Below are 18,634 nucleotides of genomic sequence, written 5' to 3'. Positions count from 1 at the left end.
TTTTTTTCTTACATTTTCTGCACTAACATTACAAAATTATTAGTAAAAAGTAAGACGTGCCAGGAAAAAAAAACCCACATAAGTATTGCATTGGCCAGGAATCAAACCCGAGTCAACTGCTTGGGAAGCAGCTATGCTCACCACTATACCACCAATGCACGAACCAACTTGACTGGTTTGGGATTATGGCTGTTAAATCTGCTAAAGTTTTACTTAAAAAAGGAGGACTGAATATGTCTTGAAAGAGCCAATTACTAAAAAGTTTAAAAACAATGCAAAGCATTGTCCAAAACTCAAAGATGAATTCTTGTGAATCAGCTATGGAGCTTTTCCACCAATTCTTACAATTCTCTCAATTTTTTTCACTTTTTTGCCAATAAGGTAACTAAACTCTTACCAAGAAAGAATGTACACTATGAGCCTTAGCTCAAAAAGATTACAAAGAGTCAGCACCAGCACCAAATTCCCCCTAAAGACCTCTGCCATTTTTGGCATTTTTAAAACTAACTCTAAAGACAGAGGAGTTTTTGGAATCAGTTATGTAGCTTTTCCACCTCTGCCTACAAATTTTCTCAATTAGCTTTGCTTTTTGCCAACTAAGGTAGCTAAAGTGTTACCAAGAAAGAAATAAAAGCATAAGCCTTAGCACAGAAAGTGAAAAAGAGTCCAAACACCACCAAATGCAAAAAAACAATGAGTTCTTCAAGAATTAAACTATGGCCTATTGTTTTAAAAGCAACTACACCCACCAGCATAACACCAATGCCAACCCTGACATTGCTTTCATATTGGAGACTAACCCTAGAAAGTGCTTAAACAACAACTGAAGAGCAGAAGATCAGTTAGATGAAACAGTTGAAAAAAAGCTAAGAAATATTCTCTTCAATTATTTTCTCATTTTCGTGGTTGCTAAACTCTAAGAAGAAAGAAGAGCCTGAGACTTAACACGAAAAATTAAAACAGACTAAAAGCTTCACCAAATGTGAAAAACAATTCATGCGTTGGCTGAGAATCAAACTCGGGTCAACTACTTGAAAGGCAGCGATTCTCACCACTATACCACCAACACTTACAGAAGCCATGTTTTTTTCTTACATTTTCTGCACTAACAATACAAAATTATTAGTAAAAAGTAAGACGTGCCAGGAAAAAAAAACCCACATAAGTATTGCATTGACCAGGAATCAATCGCAGGTCAACTGCTTGGAAGGCAAGTTTGCCCACCACTATACCAAAAATGCTTAAGGTACCCAGCATTTTTTTCACATTTTCTGTACTAACCCTACAAAATTGTTAGTAAAAAGTATGACGTACCTGAAAAAAAAAAACACCGATGTTTTGTATTGGCCGGGAAATGAACCCGGATTAACTGCTTGGAAGGCAGCTATGCTCACCACTATACCACCAATGCTTAAAGGGTCAGCTTTTTTTTTACATTTTCTGCACTAACATTGCAAAATAGTTTGTAAAATGTATGGTATGCCAGAAATAAAACTACATAAGTATTGCATTGGCCGGGAATCGAACACGAGTCAACTGCTTGGGAAGCAGCTATGCTCACCACTATACCACCAATGCATGAACCAACTTGACTGGTTTGGGATTATGGCTGTTAAATGTGCTAAAGTTTTACTTAAAAAAATGAGGACTGAATATGTCTTGAAAGAGCCAATTACTAAAAAGTTTAAAAACAAGGCAAAGCATTGTCCAAAACTCAAAGATGAATTCTTGTGAATCAGCTATGGAGCTTTTCCACCAATTCTTACAATTCTCTCAATTATTTTCACTTTTTTGCCAATAAGGTAACTAAACTCTTACCAAGAAAGAAAGTACACTATGAGCCTTAGCTCAAAAAGATTACAAAGAGTCAGAACCAGCACCAAATTACCCCTAAAGACCTCTGTCATTTTTGGCATTTTTAACACTAACTCTAAAGACAGAAGAGTTTTTGGAATCAGTTAAGTAGCTTTTCCACCTCTGCCTACAAATTCTATCAATTAGTTTGCTTTTTGCCAACTAAGGTAGCTAAAGTGTTACCAAGAAAGAAATAAAAGCATAAGCCTTAGCACAGAAAGTGAAAAAGAGTCCAAACACCACCAAATGCAAAAAACAATGAGTTCTTCAAGAATTAAACTATGGCCTATTGTTTTAAAAGCAACTACACCCACCAGCATAACACCAATGCCAACCCTGACATTGCTTTCATATTGGAGACTAACCCTACAAAGTGTTTAATCAACAACTGAAGAGCAGAAGATCAGTTAGATGAGACAGTTGAAAAAAAGCTAAGAAATATTCTCTTCAATTTTTTTCTCATTTTCGTGGTTGCTAAACTCTAAGAAGAAAGAAGAGCCTGAGACTTAACACGAAAAATTAAAACAGGCTAAAAGCATCACCAAATGTGAAAAACTATTCATGCGTTGGCTGAGAATCAAACTCGGGTAAACTACTTGGAAGGCAGCGATGCTCACCACTATACCACCAACACTTACAGAAGCCGTGTTTTTTTCTTACATTTTCTGCACTAATAATACGAAATTATTAGTAAAAAGTAAGACGTGCCAGGAAAAAAAACCCCACATAAGTATTGCATTGACCAGGAATTAATCGCAGGTCAACTGCTTGGAAGGCAGGTTTGCTCACCACTATACCAAAAATGCTTAAGGTACCCAGCATTTTTTTCACATTTTCTGCACTAACCCTACAAAATTGTTAGTAAAAAGTATGGCGTGACCGAAAAAAAAAAACACCGATGCTGGGTGTTGGCTGGGAATTGAACCCGAGTCAACTGCTTGGAAAGCAGCTATGCTCACCACTATACCACCAATGCTTACAAGGACAGCTTTTTTTTTTACATTTTCTGCACTAACATTACAAAATAAATTGTAAAATGTATGATATGCCAGAAATAAAACTACATAAGTATTGCTTTGGCTGGAAATCGAACCCGGGTCAACTGCTTGGGAAGCAGCTATGCTCACCACAATACCACCAATGCATGAACCCACTTGACTGGTTTGGGATTTTGGCTGAAAAATCTGCTAAAGTTTTACTTAAAAAAGGAGGACTGACTATGTCTTGAAAGAGCCAATTACTAAAAAGTTTAAAAACAAGGCAAAGCATTGTCCAAAACTCAAAGATGAATTCTTGTGAATCAGCTATGTAGCTTTTCAACCAATTCTTACATTTCTCTTAATTATTTTCACTTTTTTGCCAATAAGGTAACTAAACTCTTACAAAGAAAGAAAGTACACTATGAGCCTTAGCTCAAAAAGATTACAAAGAGTCAGCACCAGCAACAAATTACCCCTAAAGACCTCTGCCATTTTTGGCATTTTTAACACTGACTCTAAAGACAGTGGAGTTTTTGGAATCAGTTATGTAGCTTTTCCACCTCTGCCTACAAATTCTCTCAATTAGCTTTGCTTTTTGCCAACTAAGGTAGCTAAAGTGTTACCAAGAAAGAAATAAAAGCATAAGCCTTAGCACAGAAAGTGAAAAAGAGTCCAAACACCACCAAATGCAAAAAAACAATGAGTTCTTCAAGAATTAAACTATGGCCTATTGTTTTAAAAGCAACTACACCCACCAGCATAACACCAATGCCAACCCTGACATTGCTTTCATATTGGAGACTAACCCTACAAAGTGTTTAATCAACAACTGAAGAGCAGAAGATCAGTTAGATGAGACAGTTGAAAAAAATCTAAGAAATATTCTCTTCAATTTTTTTCTCATTTTCGTGGTTGCTAAACTCTAAGAAAAAAGAAGAGCATGAGCCTTTACACGAAAAATTAAAACAGACTAAAAGCATCACCAAATGTGAAAAACAGTTCATGAGTTGTCCAGGAATTGAACCTGGGTCAACTGCTTGGAAGGCAGCTATGCTCACCACTATAAGACCAACACTTACAGACGCCATGTTTTTTTCTTACATTTTCTGCACTAACAATAAAAAATTATTAGTAAAAAGTAAGACGTGCCAGGAAAAAAAAACCCACATAAGTATTGCATTGACCAGGAATCAATCGCAGGTCAACTGCTTGGAAGGCAGGTTTGCTCACCACTATACCAAAAATGATTAAGGTACCCAGCATTTTTTTCACATTTTCTGCACTAACCCTACAAAATTGTTAGTAAAAATTATGACGTGCCTGAAAAAAAAAAAACACCCATGTTTTGCATTGGCCAGGAATCGAACCCAGGTCAACTGCTCAGAAGACAGCTATGCTCACCACTATACCACCAATGCTTACAGGGTCAGTTTTTTTTTTTTACATTTTCTGAACTAACATTACAAAATAGTTTGTAAAATGTATGATATGCCAGAAATAAAACTACATAAGTAATGCATTGGCTGGAAATCGAACCTGGGTAAACTGCTTGGGAAGCAGCTATGCTCACCACTATACCACCAATGCATGAACCCACTTGACTGGTTTGGGATTTAGGCTGTTAAATCTGCTAAAGTTTTACTTAAAAAAGGAGGACTGAATATGTCTTGAAAGAGCCAATTACTAAAAAGTTTAAAAACAAGGCAAAGCATTGTCCAAAACTTAAAGTTGAATTCTTGTGAATCAGCTATGTAGCTTTTCCACCAATTCTTACATTTCTCTCAATTATTTTCACTTTTTTGCCAATAAGGTAACTAAACTCTTACCAAGAAAGAAAGTACACTATGAGCCTTAGCTCAAACAGATTACAAAGAGTCAACAGCAGCACCAAATTCCCCCTAAAGACCTCTGCCATTTTTGGCATTTTTAACACTAACTCTAAAGACAGAGAAGTTTTTGGAATCAGTTATGTAGCTTTACCACCTCTGCCTACAAATTCTCTCAATTAGCTTTGCTTTCTGCCCACTAAGGTAGCTAAAGTGTTATCAAGAAAGAAATAAAAGCATAAGCCTTAGCACAGAAAGTGAAAAACATTCCAAACACCACCAAATGCAAAAAAACAATGAGTTCTTCAAGAATTAAACTATGGCCTATTGTTTTAAAAGCAACTACACCCACTAGCATGACACCAATGCCAACCCTGACATTGCTTTCGTATTGGAGACTAACCCTACAAAGTATTTAATCAACAACTGAAGAGCAGAAGATCAGTTAGATGAGACAGATGAAAAAAATCTAAGAAATATTCTCTTCAATTTTTTTCTCATTTTCGTGGTTGCTAAACTCTAAGAAGAAAGAAGAGCATGAGCCTTAACACGAAAAATTAAAACAGACTAAAAGCATCACCAAATGTGAATAACAATTCATGTGTTGGCCGGGAATCGAACCCGGGTCAACTGCTTGGAAGGCAGCTATGCTCACCACTATACCACCAACACTTACAGAAGCCATGTTTTTTTCTTACATTTTCTGCACTAACAATAAAAAATTATTAGTAAAAAGTAAGACGTGCCAGGAAAAAAAACCACACATAAGTATTGCATTGACCAGGAATTAATCGCAGGTCAACTGCTTGGAGGGCAGGCTTGCTCACCACTATACCAAAAATGCTTAAGGTACCCAGCATTTTTTTCACATTTTCTGCACTAACCCTACAAAATTGTTAGTAAAAAGTATGGCGTGACCTCTGCCATTTTTGGCATTTTTAACACTAACTCTAAAGACAGAGGAGTTTTTGGAATCAGTTATGTAGCTTTTCCACCTCTGCCTACAAATTCTCTCAATTAGCTTTGCTTTCTGCCAACTAAGGTAGCTAAAGTGTTACCAAGAAAGAAATAAAAGCATAAGCCTTAGCACAGAAAGTGAAAAAGAGTCCAAACACCACCAAATGCAAAAAAACAATGAGTTCTTCAAGAATTAAACTATGGCCTATTGTTTTAAAAGCAACTACACCCACCAGCATAACACCAATGCTAACCCTGACATTGCTTTCATATTGGAGACTAACCCTACAAAGTGTTTAATCAACAACTGAAGAGCAGAAGATCAGTTAGATGAGACAGTTGAAAAAAAGCTAAGAAATATTCTCTTCAATTTTTTTCTCATTTTTGTGGTTGCTAAACTCTAAGAAGAAAGAAGAGCATGAGCCTTAACACGAAAAATTAAAACAGACTAAAAGCATCACCAAATGTGAAAAACAATTCATGTGTTGGCTGAGAATCAAACTCGGGTCAACTACTTGGAAGGCAGCGATTCCCACCACTATACCACCAACACTAACAGAAGCCACGTTTTTTTCTTACATTTTCTGCACTAACAATACGAAATTATTAGTAAAAAGTAAGACGTGCCAGGAAAAAAAACCCACATAAGTATTGCATTGACCAAGAATCAATCGCAGGTCAACTGCTTGGAAGGCAGGTTTGCTCACCACTATACCAAAAATGCTTAAGGTACCCAGCATTTTTTTCACATTTTCTGCACTAAACCTACAAAATTGTTAGTAAAAAGTATGACGTGCCTGAAAAAAAAAAAAACGATGTTTTGTATTGGCCGGGAATTGAACCCGGGTCAACTGCTTGCAAGACAGCTATGCTCACCACTATACCACCAATGCTTACAGGGTCAGCTTTTTTTTTTACATTTTCTGCACTAACATTACAAAATAGTTTGTAAAATGTATGATATGCCAGAAATAAAACTACATAAGTATTGCATTGGCTGGAAATCGAACCCGGGTCAACTGCTTGGGAAGCAGCTATGCTCACCACTATACCACCAATGCACGAACCCACTTGACTGGTTTGGGATTTTGGCTGTTAAATCTGCTAAAGTTTTACTTAAAAAATAAGGACTGAATATGTCTTGAAAGAGCCAATTACTAAAAAGTTTAAAAACAAGGCAAAGCATTGTCCAAAACTCAAAGTTGAATTCTTGTGAATCAGCTATGTAGCTTTTCCACCAATTCTTACATTTCTCTCAATTATTTTCACTTTTTTGCCAATAAGGTAACTAAACTCTTACCAAGAAAGAAAGTACACTATGAGCCTTAGCTCAAACAGATTACAAAGAGTCAACAGCAGCACCAAATTCCCCCTAAAGACCTCTGCCATTTTTGGCATTTTTAACACTAACTCTAAAGACAGAGGAGTTTTTGGAATCAGTTATGTAGCTTTTCCACCTCTGCCTACAAATTCTCTCAATTAGCTTTGCTTTCTGCCCACTAAGGTAGCTAAAGTGTTACCAAGAAAGAAATAAAAGCATAAGCCTTAGCACAGAAAGTGAAAAAGATTCCAAACATCACCAAATGCAAAAAAACAATGAGTTCTTCAAGAATTAAACTATGGCCTATTGTTTTAAAAGCAACTACACCCACCAGCATGACACCAATGCCAACCCTGACATTGCTTTCGTATTGGAGACTAACCCTACAAAGTATTTAATCAACAACTGAAGAGCAGAAGATCAGTTAGATGAGACAGATGAAAAAAATCTAAGAAATATTCTCTTCAATTTTTTTCTCATTTTCGTGGTTGCTAAACTCTAAGAAGAAAGAAGAGCATGAACCTTAACACGAAAAATTAAAACAGACTAAAAGCATCACCAAATGTGAATAACAATTCATGTGTTGGCCGGGAATCGAACCCGGGTCAACTGCTTGGACGGCAGATATGCTCACCACTATACCACCAACACTTACAGAGGCCATGTTTTTTTCTTACATTTTCTGCACTAACAATACAAAATTATTAGTAAAAAGTAAGACTTGCCAGGAAAAAAAACCCCACATAAGTATTGCATTGACCAGGAATTAATCGCAGGTCAACTGCTTGGAAGGCAGGTTTGCTCACCACTATACCAAAAATGCTTAAGGTACCCAGCAGTTTTTTCACATTTTCTGCACTAACCCTACAAAATTGTTAGTAAAAATTATGACGTGCCTGAAAAAAAAACACACCCATATTTTGCATTGGCCAGGAAGCGAACCCTGGTCAACTGCTTGGAAGGCAGCTATGCTCACCACTATACCACCAATGCTTACAGGATCAGCTTTTTTTTTACATTTTCTGCACTAACATTACAAAATAGTTTGTAAAATGTATGATATGCCAGAAATAAAACTACATAAGTATTGCATTGGCCGGGAATCGAACCCAGGTCAACTGCTTGGGAAGCAGCTATGCTCACCACTATACTACCAATGCAAGAACCAACTTGACTGGTTTGGGATTATGGCTGTTAAATCTGCTAAAGTTTTACTTAAAAAATAAGGACTGAATATGTCTTGAAAGAGCCAATTACTAAAAAGTTTAAAAACAAGGCAAAGCATTGTCCAAAACTCAAAGTTGAATTCTTGTGAATCAGCTATGTAGCTTTTCCACCAATTCTTACATTTCTCTCAATTATTTTCACTTTTTTGCCAATAAGGTAACTAAACTCTTACCAAGAAAGAAAGTACACTATGAGCCTTAGCTCAAACAGATTACAAAGAGTCAACAGCAGCACCAAATTCCCCCTAAAGACCTCTGCCATTTTTGGCATTTTTAACACTAACTCTAAAGACAGAGGAGTTTTTGGAATCAGTTATGTAGCTTTTCCACCTCTGCCTACAAATTCTCTCAATTAGCTTTGCTTTCTGCCCACTAAGGTAGCTAAAGTGTTACCAAGAAAGAAATAAAAGCATAAGCCTTAGCACAGAAAGTGAAAAAGATTCCAAACATCACCAAATGCAAAAAAACAATGAGTTCTTCAAGAATTAAACTATGGCCTATTGTTTTAAAAGCAACTACACCCACCAGCATGACACCAATGCCAACCCTGACATTGCTTTCGTATTGGAGACTAACCCTACAAAGTATTTAATCAACAACTGAAGAGCAGAAGATCAGTTAGATGAGACAGATGAAAAAAATCTAAGAAATATTCTCTTCAATTTTTTTCTCATTTTCGTGGTTGCTAAACTCTAAGAAGAAAGAAGAGCATGAACCTTAACACGAAAAATTAAAACAGACTAAAAGCATCACCAAATGTGAATAACAATTCATGTGTTGGCCGGGAATCGAACCCGGGTCAACTGCTTGGACGGCAGATATGCTCACCACTATACCACCAACACTTACAGAGGCCATGTTTTTTTCTTACATTTTCTGCACTAACAATACAAAATTATTAGTAAAAAGTAAGACTTGCCAGGAAAAAAAACCCCACATAAGTATTGCATTGACCAGGAATTAATCGCAGGTCAACTGCTTGGAAGGCAGGTTTGCTCACCACTATACCAAAAATGCTTAAGGTACCCAGCAGTTTTTTCACATTTTCTGCACTAACCCTACAAAATTGTTAGTAAAAATTATGACGTGCCTGAAAAAAAAACACACCCATATTTTGCATTGGCCAGGAAGCGAACCCTGGTCAACTGCTTGGAAGGCAGCTATGCTCACCACTATACCACCAATGCTTACAGGATCAGCTTTTTTTTTACATTTTCTGCACTAACATTACAAAATAGTTTGTAAAATGTATGATATGCCAGAAATAAAACTACATAAGTATTGCATTGGCCGGGAATCGAACCCAGGTCAACTGCTTGGGAAGCAGCTATGCTCACCACTATACTACCAATGCAAGAACCAACTTGACTGGTTTGGGATTATGGCTGTTAAATCTGCTAAAGTTTTACTTAAAAAAAGGAGGACTGAATATGTCTTGAAAGAGCCAATTACTAAAAAGTTTAAAAACAAGGCAAAGCATTGTCCAAAACTCAAAGATGATTTCTTGTGAATCAGCTATGGAGCTTTTCCACCAATTCTTACAATTCTCTCAATTATTTTCACTTTTTTGCCAATAAGGTAACTAAACTCTTACCAAGAAAGAAAGTACACTATGAGCCTTAGCTCAAAAAGATTACAAAGAGTCAGCACCAGCAACAAATTCCCCCTAAAGACCTCTGCCATTTTTGGCATTTTTAACACTAACTCTAAAGACAGAGGAGTTTTTGGAATCAGTTATGTAGCTTTTCCACCTCTGCCTACAAATTCTCTCGATTAGCTTTGCTTTTTGCCAACTAAGGAAGCTAAATTGTTAACAAGAAAGATATAAAAGCATAAGCCTTAGCACAGAAAGTGAAAAAGAGTCCAAACACCACCAAATGCAAAAAAACAATGAGTTCTTCAAGAATTAAACTATGGCCTATTGTTTTAAAAGCAACTACACCCACCAGCATAACACCAATGCCAACCCTGACATTGCTTTCATATTGGAGACTAACCCTACAAAGTGTTTAATCAACAACTGAAGAGCAGAAGATCAGTTAGATGAGACAGTTGAAAAAAAGCTAAGAAATATTCTCTTCAATTTTTTTCTCATTTTCGTGGTTGCTAAACTCTAAGAAGAAAGAAGAGCCTGAGACTTAACACGAAAAATTAAAACAGACTAAAAACATCACCAAATGTGAAAAACAATTCATGCGTTGGCTGAGAATCGAACTCGGGTGAACTACTTGGAAAGCAGCGATTCTCACCACTATACCACCAGCACTTACAGAAACCATGTTTTTTTCTTACATTTTCTGCACTAACAATACGAAATTATTAGTAAAAAGTAAGACGTGCCAGGAAAAAAAAACCCACATAAGTATTGCATTGACCAGGAATCAATCGCAGGTCAACTGCTTGGAAGGCAGGTTTGCTCACCACTATACCAAAAATGCTTAACGTACCCAGCATTTTTTTCACATTTTCTGCACTAACCCTACAAATTTGTTAGTAAAAAGTATGGCGTGACCGAAAAAAGAAAACACCAATGTTTGGTATTGGCCGGGAATTGAACCCGAGTCAACTGCTTGGAAGGCAGCTATGCTCACCACTATACCATCAATGCTTACAGGGTCAGCTTTTTTTTTTACATTTTCTGCACTAACATTACAAAATAGTTTGTAAAATGTATGATATGCCAGAAATAAAGCTACAAAAGTATTGCATTGGCTGGAAATCGAACCCGGGTCAACTGCTTGGGAAGCAGCTATGCTCACCACTATACCACCAATGCATGAACCCACTTGACTGGTTTGGGATTTTGGCTGTTAAATCTGCTAAAGTTTTACTTAAAAAAGGAGGACTGAATATGTCTTGAAAGAGCCAATTACTAAAAAGTTTAAAAACAAGGCAAAGCATTGTCCAAAACTCAAAGATGAATTCTTGTGAATCAGCTATGTAGCTTTTCCACCAATTCTTACATTTCTCTCAATTATTTTCACTTTTTTGCCAATAAGGTAACTAAACTCTTACCAAGAAAGAAAGTACACTATGAGCCTTAGCTCAAACAGATTACAAAGAGTCAACAGCAGCACCAAATTTCCCCTAAAGACCTCTGCCATTTTTGGCAGTTTTAACACTAACTCTAAAGACAGAGGAGTTTTTGGAATCAGTTATGTAGCTTTTCCACCTCTGCCTACAAATTCTCTCAATTAGCTTTGCTTTTTGCCAACTAAGGTAGCTAAAGTGTTACCAAGAAAGAAATAAAAGCATAAGCCTTAGCACAGAAAGTGAAAAAGAGTCCAAACACCACCAAATGCAAAAAAAACAATGAGTTCTTCAAGAATTAAACTATGGCCTATTGTTTTAAAAGCAACTACACCCACCAGCATAACACCAATGCCAACCCTGACATTGCTTTCTTATTGGAGACTAACCCTACAAAGTGTTTAATCAACAACTGAAGAGCAGAAGATCAGTTAGATGAGACAGTTGAAAAAAAGCTAAGAAATATTCTCTTCAATTTTTTTCTCATTTTCGTGGTTGCTAAACTCTAAGAATAAAGAAGAGCATGAGCCTTAACACAAAAAATTAAAACAGACTAAAAGCATCACCAAATGTGAAAAACAATTCATGCGTTGGCAGGGAATCGAACCCGAGTCAACTGCTTGGAAGGCAGCTATGCTCACCACTATACCACCAACACTTACAGAAGCCATGTTTTTTTCTTACATTTTCTGCACTAACAATACGAAATTATTAGTAAAAAGTAAGACGTGCCAGGAAAAAAACCCCCACATAAGTATTGCATTGACCAGGAATCAATCGCAGGTCAACTGCTTGGAAGGCAGGTTTGCTCACCAATATACCAAAAATGCTTAAGGTACCCAGGATTTTTTTCACATTTTCTGCACTAACCCTACAAAATTGTTAGTAAAAAGTATGACGTGCCTGAAAAAAAAACACACCCATGTTTTGCATTGGCCAGGAATTGAACCTGTGTCAACAGCTTGGAAGGCAGCTATGCTCACCTCTATACCACCAATGCTTACAGGATCAGATTTTTTTTATACATTTTCTGCACTAACATTACAAAATAGTTTGTAAAATGTATGATATGCCAGAAATAAAACTACATGAGTATTGCATTGGCCGGGAATCGAACCCGGGTCAACTGCTTAGGAAGCAGCTATACTCACCACTATACCACCAATGCATGAACCCACTTGACTGGTTTGGGATTTTGTCTGTTAAATCTGCTAAAGTTTTACTTAAAAAAGGAGGACTGAAAATGTTTTGAAAGAGCCAATTACTAAAAAGTTTAAAAACAAGGCAAAGCATTGTCCAGAACTCAAAGATGAATTCTTGTGAATCAGCTATGTAGCTTTTACACCAATTCTTACATTTCTCTCAATTATTTTCACTTTTTTGCCAATAAGGTAACTAAACTCTTACCAAGAAAGAAAGTACACTATGAGCCTTAGCTCAAACAGATTACAAAGAGTCAACAGCAGCACCAAATTCCCCCTAAAGACCTCTGCCATTTTTGGCATTTTTAACACTAACTCTATAGACAGAGGAGTTTTTGGAATCAGTTATGTAGCTTTTCCACCTCTGCCTACAAATTCTCTCAATTAGCTTTGCTTTCTGCCCACTAAGGTAGCTAAAGTGTTACCAAGAAAGAAATAAAAGCATAAGCCTTAGCACAGAAAGTGAAAAAGATTCCAAACACCACCAAATGCAAAAAAACAATGAGTTCTTCAAGAATTAAACTATGGCCTATTGTTTTAAAAGCAACTACACCCACCAGCATAACACCAATGCCAACCCTGACATTGCTTTCATATTGGAGACTAACCCTACAAAGTGTTTAATCAACAACTGAAGAGCAGAAGATCAGTTAGATGAGACAGTTGAAAAAAATCTAAGAAATATTCTCTTCAATTTTTTTCTCATTTTCGTGGTTGCTAAACTCTAAGAAGAAAGAAAAGCATGAGCCTTAACACGAAAAATTAAAACAGACTAAAAGCATCACCAAATGTGAAAAACAATTCATGCGTTGGCCGGGAAACGAACCCGGGTCAACTGCTTGGAGGTCAGCTATGCTCACCACTATACCACCAACACTTACAGAAACCATGTTTTTTTCTTACATTTTCTGCACTAACAATACAAAATTATTAGTAAAAAGTAAGACGTGCCAGGAAAAAAAACCCCACATAAGTATTGCCTTGACCAGGAATCAATCGCAGGTCAACTGCTTGGAAGGCAGGTTTGCTCACCACTATACCAAAAATGCTTAAGGTACCCAGCATTTTTTTCACATTTTCTGCACTAACCCTACAAAATTGTTAGTAAAAATTATAACGTGCCTGAAAAAAAAGCACACCTATGTTTTGCATTGGCCAGGAATCAAACCCGGGTCAACTGCTTGGAAGGCAGCTATGCTCACCACTATACCACCAATGCATACCGGATCAGCTTTTTTTTTTACATTTTCTGCACTAACATTACAAAATAGTTTGTAAAATGTATGATATGCCAGAAATAAAACTACATAAGTATTGCATTGGCCGGGAATCGAACCCGGGTCAACTGCTTGGGAAGCAGCTATGCTAACCACTATACCACCAATGCATGAACCCACTTGACTGGTTTGGGATTTTGGCTGTTAAATCTGCTAAAGTTTTACTTAAAAAAGGAGGACTGAATATGTCTTGAAAGAGCCAATTACTAAAAAGTTTAAAAACAAGGCAAAGCATTGTCCAAAACTCAAAGATGAATTCTTGTGAATCAGCTATGGAGCTTTTCCACCAATTCTTACAATTCTCTCAATTATTTTCACTTTTTTGCATATAAGGTAACTAAACTCTTACCAAGAAAGAAAGTACACTATGAGCCTTAGCTCAAAAAGATTACAAAGAGTCAGCACCAGCACCAAATTACCCCTAAAGACCTCTGCCATTTTTAACACTAACTCTAAAGACAGAGGAGTTTTTGGAATCAGTTATGTAGCTTTTCCACCTCTGCCTACAAATTCTCTCAATTAGCTTTGCTTTCTGCCCACTAAGGTAGCTAAAGTGATACCAAGAAAGAAATAAAAGCATAAGCCTTAGCACAGAAAGTGAAAAAGATTCCAAACACCACCAAATGCAAAAAAACAATGAGTTCTTCAAGAATTAAACTATGGTCTATTGTTTTAAAAGCAACTACACCCACCAGCATAACACCAATGCCAACCCTGACATTGCTTTCGTATTGGAGACTAACCCTACAAAGTATTTAATCAACAACTGAAAAGCAGAAGATCAGTTAGATGAGACAGTTGAAAAAAATCTAAGAAATATTCTCTTCAATTTTTTTCTCATTTTCGTGGTTGCTAAACTCTAAGAAAAAAGAAGAGCATGAGCCTTAACACGAAAAATTAAAACAGACTAAAAGCATCACCAAATGTGAAAAACAATTCATGCGTTGGCCAGGAATCGAACCCGGGTCAACAGCTTGAAAGGCAGCTATGCTCACCACTATAACACCAGCACTTACAGAAGCCATGTTTTTTTCTTACATTTTCTGCACTAACAATACGAAATTATTAGTAAAAAGTAAGACGTGCCAGGAAAAAAAAAACCCACGTAAGTATTGCATTGACCAGGAATCAATTGCAGGTCAACTGCTTGGAAGGCAGGTTTGCTCACCACTATACCAAAAATGCTTATGGTACCCAGCATTTTTTTCACATTTTCTGCACGAACCCTACATAATTGTTAGTAAAAATTATGACGTGCCTGAAAAAAAAACACACCCATGTTTTGCATTGGCCGGGAATCGAACTCGGGTCAACTGCTTGGAAGGCAGCTATGCTCACCACTATACCACCAATGCTTACAGGATCAGCTTTTTTTTTTACATTTTCTGCACTATCATTACAAAATAGTTTGTAAAATGTATGATATGCCAGAAATAAAACTACATAAGGATTGCATTGGCCGGGAATAGAACCCGGGTCAACTGCTTGGGAAGCAGCTATGCTCACCACTATACCACCAACACTTACAGAATCCATGTTTTTTTCTTACATTTTCTGCACTAACAATACAAAATTATTAGTAAAAAGTAAGACGTGCCAGGACAAAAAAACCCACATAAGTATTGCATTAACCAGGAATCAATCGCAGGTCAACTGCTTGGAAGGCAGGTTTGCTCACCACTATACCAAAAATGCTTAAGGTACCCAGCATTTTTTTCACATTTTCTGCACTAACCCTGCAAAATTGTTAGTAAAAATTATGACGTGCCTGAAAAAAAAACACACCTATGTTTTGCATTGGCCAGGAATCGAACCCGGTTCAACTGCTTGGAAGGCAGCTATGCTCACCACTATACCACCAATGCTTACAGGATCAGCTTTTTTTTTTACATTTTCTGCACTAACATTACAAAATAGTTTGTAAAATGTATGATATGCCAGAAATAAAACTACATAAGTATTGCATTGGCCGGGAATCGAACCCGGGTCAACTGCTTGGGAAGCAGCTATGCTCACCACTATACCACCAATGCATGAACCAATTTGACTGGTTTGGGATTATGGCCGTTAAATCTGCTAAAGTTTTACTTAGAAAAAGGAGGACTGAATAAGTCTTGAAAGAGCCAATTACTAAAAAGTTTAAAAACAAGGCAAAGCATTGTCCAAAACTCAGAGATGAATTCTTGTGAATCAGCTATGGAGCTTTTCCACCAATTCTTACAATTCTCTCAATTAGTTTCACTTTTTTGACAATAAGGTAACTAAACTCTTACCAAGAAAGAAAGTACACTATGAGCCTTAGCTCAAACAGATTACAAACAGTCAGCACCAGCACCAAATTCCCCCTAAAGAACTCTGCCATTTTTGGCATTTTTAACACTAACTCTAAAGACAGAGGAGTTTTTGGAATCAGTTATGTAGCTTTTCCACCTATGCCTACAAATTCTCTCAATTAGCTTTGCTTTTTGCCAACTAAGGTAGCTAAAGTGTTACCAAGAAAGAAATAAAAGCATAAGCCTTAGCACAAAAAGTGAAAAAGAGTCCAAACACCACCAAATGCAAAAAAACAATGAGTTCTTCAAGAATTAAACTATGGCCTATTGTTTTAAAAGCAACTACACCCACCAGCATAACACCAATGCCAACCCTGACATTGCTTTCATATTGGAGACTAACCCTACAAAGTGTTTAATCAACAACTGAAGAACAGAAGATCAGTTAGATGAGACAGTTGAAAAAAATCTAAGAAATATTCTCTTCAATTTTTTTCTCATTTTCGTGGTTGCTAAACTCAAAGAAGAAAGAAGAGCCTGAGACTTAACACGAAAAATTAAAACAGACTAAAAGCATCACCAAATGTGAAAAACAATTCATGCGTTGGCCGGGAATCAAACGTGGGTCAACTACTTGGAAGGCAGCAATTCTCACCACTATACCACCAACACTTACAGAAGCCATGTTTTTTTCTTACATTTTCTGCACTAACAATGCGAAATTATTAGTAAAAAGTAAGACGTGCCAGGAAAAAAAAAAACACATAAGTATTGCATTGACCAGGAATCAATCGCAGGTCAACTGCTTGGAAGGCAGGTTTGCTCACCACTATACCAAAAATGCTTAAGGTACCGAGCATTTTTTTCACATTTTCTGCACTAACCCTACAAAATTGTTAGTAAAAAGTTTGACGTGCCTGAAAAAAAAAAAACACCGATGTTTTGTATTGGCCGGGAATTGAACCCGGGTCAACTGCTTGGAAGGCAGCTATGCTCACCACTATACCACCAATGCTTACAGGGTCAGCTTTTTTTTTTTACATTTTCTGCACTAACATTACAAAATAGTTTGTAAAATGTATGATATGCCAGAAATAAAACTACATAAGTATTGCATTGGCCGGGAATCAAACCCAGGTCAACTGGTTAGGAAGCAGTTATGCTCACCACTATACCACCAATGCATGAACCCACTTGACTGGTTTGGGATTTTGGCTGTTAAATCTGCTAAAGTTTTACTTAAAAAAGGAGGACTGAATATGTCTTGAAAGAGCCAATTACTAAAAAGTTTAAAAACAAGGCAAAGCATTGTCCAAAACTCAAAGATGAATTCTTGTGAATCAGCTATGGAGCTTTTCCACCAATTCTTACATTTCTCTCAATTATTTTCACTTTTTTGCCAATAAGGTAACTAAACTCTTACCAAGAAAGAAAGTACACTATGAGCCTTAGCTCAAACAGATTACAAAGAGTCAACAGCAGCACCAAATTCCCCCTAAAGACCTCTGCCATTTTTGGCATTTTTAACACTAACTCTAAAGACAGAGGAGTTTTTGGAATCAGTTATGTAGCTTTTCCACCTCTGCCTACAAATTCTCTCAATTAGCTTTGCTTTCTGCCCACTAAGGTAGCTAAAGTGTTACCAAGAAAGAAATAAAAGCATAAGCCTTAGCACAGAAAGTGAAAAAGATTCCAAACACCACCAAATGGAAAAAAACAATGAGTTCTTCAAGAATTAAACTATGGCCTATTGTTTTAAAAGCAACTACACCCACCAGCATAACACCAATGCCAACCCTGACATTGCTTTCGTATTGGAGACTAACCCTACAAAGTATTTAATCAACAACTGAAGAGCAGAAGATCAGTTAGATGAGACAGTTGAAAAAAATCTAAGAAATATTCTCTTCAATTTTTTTCTCATTTTCGTGGTTGCTAAACTCTAAGAAGAAAGAAGAGCATGAGCCTTAACACGAAAAATTAAAACAGACTAAAAGCATCACCAAATGTGAATAACAATTCATGCATTGGCCAGGAATCGAACCCGGGTCAACAGCTTGGAAGGCAGCTATGCTCACCACTATACCACCAACACTTACAGAAGCCATGTTTTTTTCTTACATTTTCTGCACTAACAATACAAAATTATTAGTAAAAAGTAAGACGTGCCAGGACAAAAAAACCCACATAAGTATTGCATTGACCAGGAATCAATCGCAGGTCAACTGCTTGGAAGGCAGGTTTGCTCACCACTATACCAAAAATGCTTAAGGTACCCAGCATTTTTTTCACATTTTCTGCACTAACCCTACAAAATTGTTAGTAAAAATTATGACGTGCCTGAAAAAAAAACACACCCATGTTTTGCATTGGCCAAGAATCGAACCCGGGTCAACTGCTTGGAAGGCAGCTATGCTCACCACTATACCACCAATGCTTACAGGATCAGCTTTTTTTTTTACATTTTCTGCACTAACATTACAAAATAGTTTGTAAAATGTATGATATGCCTGAAATCAAACTACATAAGTATTGCATTGGCCGGGAATCGAACCTGGGTCAACTGCTTGGGAAGCAGCTATGCTCACCACTATACCACCAATGCAGGAACCAACGTGACTGGTTTGGGATTATGGCCGTTAAATCTGCTAAAGTTTTACTTAGAAAAAGGAGGACTAAATATGTCTT

The 18,634-nt window shown here is 36.9% G+C and overlaps 11 non-coding genes across 11 annotated transcripts; all 11 read right to left on the bottom strand.

Annotated features, from left to right (window-relative positions):
* Positions 1-4,180: 4,180 nt before the first annotated feature.
* TRNAR-UCU (transfer RNA arginine (anticodon UCU)) lies at positions 4,181-4,252 on the bottom strand. The gene has a single exon. It is a non-coding gene; the product is annotated as a tRNA-Arg (tRNA).
* A 1,008-nt stretch (positions 4,253-5,260) lies between these two features.
* TRNAG-UCC (transfer RNA glycine (anticodon UCC)) lies at positions 5,261-5,332 on the bottom strand. Its single transcript has one exon. It is a non-coding gene; the product is annotated as a tRNA-Gly (tRNA).
* Positions 5,333-6,438: 1,106 nt separating this feature from the next.
* TRNAA-UGC (transfer RNA alanine (anticodon UGC)) lies at positions 6,439-6,510 on the bottom strand. The gene has a single exon. It is a non-coding gene; the product is annotated as a tRNA-Ala (tRNA).
* Positions 6,511-8,026: 1,516 nt separating this feature from the next.
* On the bottom strand, positions 8,027-8,098 carry TRNAG-CCC (transfer RNA glycine (anticodon CCC)). Its single transcript has one exon. It is a non-coding gene; the product is annotated as a tRNA-Gly (tRNA).
* Positions 8,099-9,446: 1,348 nt separating this feature from the next.
* Positions 9,447-9,518, bottom strand: TRNAG-CCC (transfer RNA glycine (anticodon CCC)). The gene has a single exon. It is a non-coding gene; the product is annotated as a tRNA-Gly (tRNA).
* Positions 9,519-12,290: 2,772 nt separating this feature from the next.
* TRNAR-CCU (transfer RNA arginine (anticodon CCU)) lies at positions 12,291-12,362 on the bottom strand. The gene has a single exon. It is a non-coding gene; the product is annotated as a tRNA-Arg (tRNA).
* Positions 12,363-13,711: 1,349 nt separating this feature from the next.
* TRNAG-CCC (transfer RNA glycine (anticodon CCC)) lies at positions 13,712-13,783 on the bottom strand. Its single transcript has one exon. It is a non-coding gene; the product is annotated as a tRNA-Gly (tRNA).
* Positions 13,784-14,956: 1,173 nt separating this feature from the next.
* On the bottom strand, positions 14,957-15,028 carry TRNAG-UCC (transfer RNA glycine (anticodon UCC)). The gene has a single exon. It is a non-coding gene; the product is annotated as a tRNA-Gly (tRNA).
* A 606-nt stretch (positions 15,029-15,634) lies between these two features.
* Positions 15,635-15,706, bottom strand: TRNAG-CCC (transfer RNA glycine (anticodon CCC)). The gene has a single exon. It is a non-coding gene; the product is annotated as a tRNA-Gly (tRNA).
* A 1,183-nt stretch (positions 15,707-16,889) lies between these two features.
* On the bottom strand, positions 16,890-16,961 carry TRNAG-UCC (transfer RNA glycine (anticodon UCC)). The gene has a single exon. It is a non-coding gene; the product is annotated as a tRNA-Gly (tRNA).
* Positions 16,962-18,479: 1,518 nt separating this feature from the next.
* Positions 18,480-18,551, bottom strand: TRNAG-CCC (transfer RNA glycine (anticodon CCC)). Its single transcript has one exon. It is a non-coding gene; the product is annotated as a tRNA-Gly (tRNA).
* Between the last annotated feature and the right edge of the window lie 83 nt (positions 18,552-18,634).

The sequence above is a fragment of the Phyllobates terribilis genome, unplaced genomic scaffold (assembly GCF_046119375.1).
Source record: "Phyllobates terribilis strain yellow unplaced genomic scaffold, ASM4611937v1 Scaffold_3__8_contigs__length_932513732, whole genome shotgun sequence".
Taxonomy (NCBI): domain Eukaryota; kingdom Metazoa; phylum Chordata; class Amphibia; order Anura; family Dendrobatidae; genus Phyllobates; species Phyllobates terribilis.
This window is presented reverse-complemented; position numbering and strand designations above follow the sequence as displayed.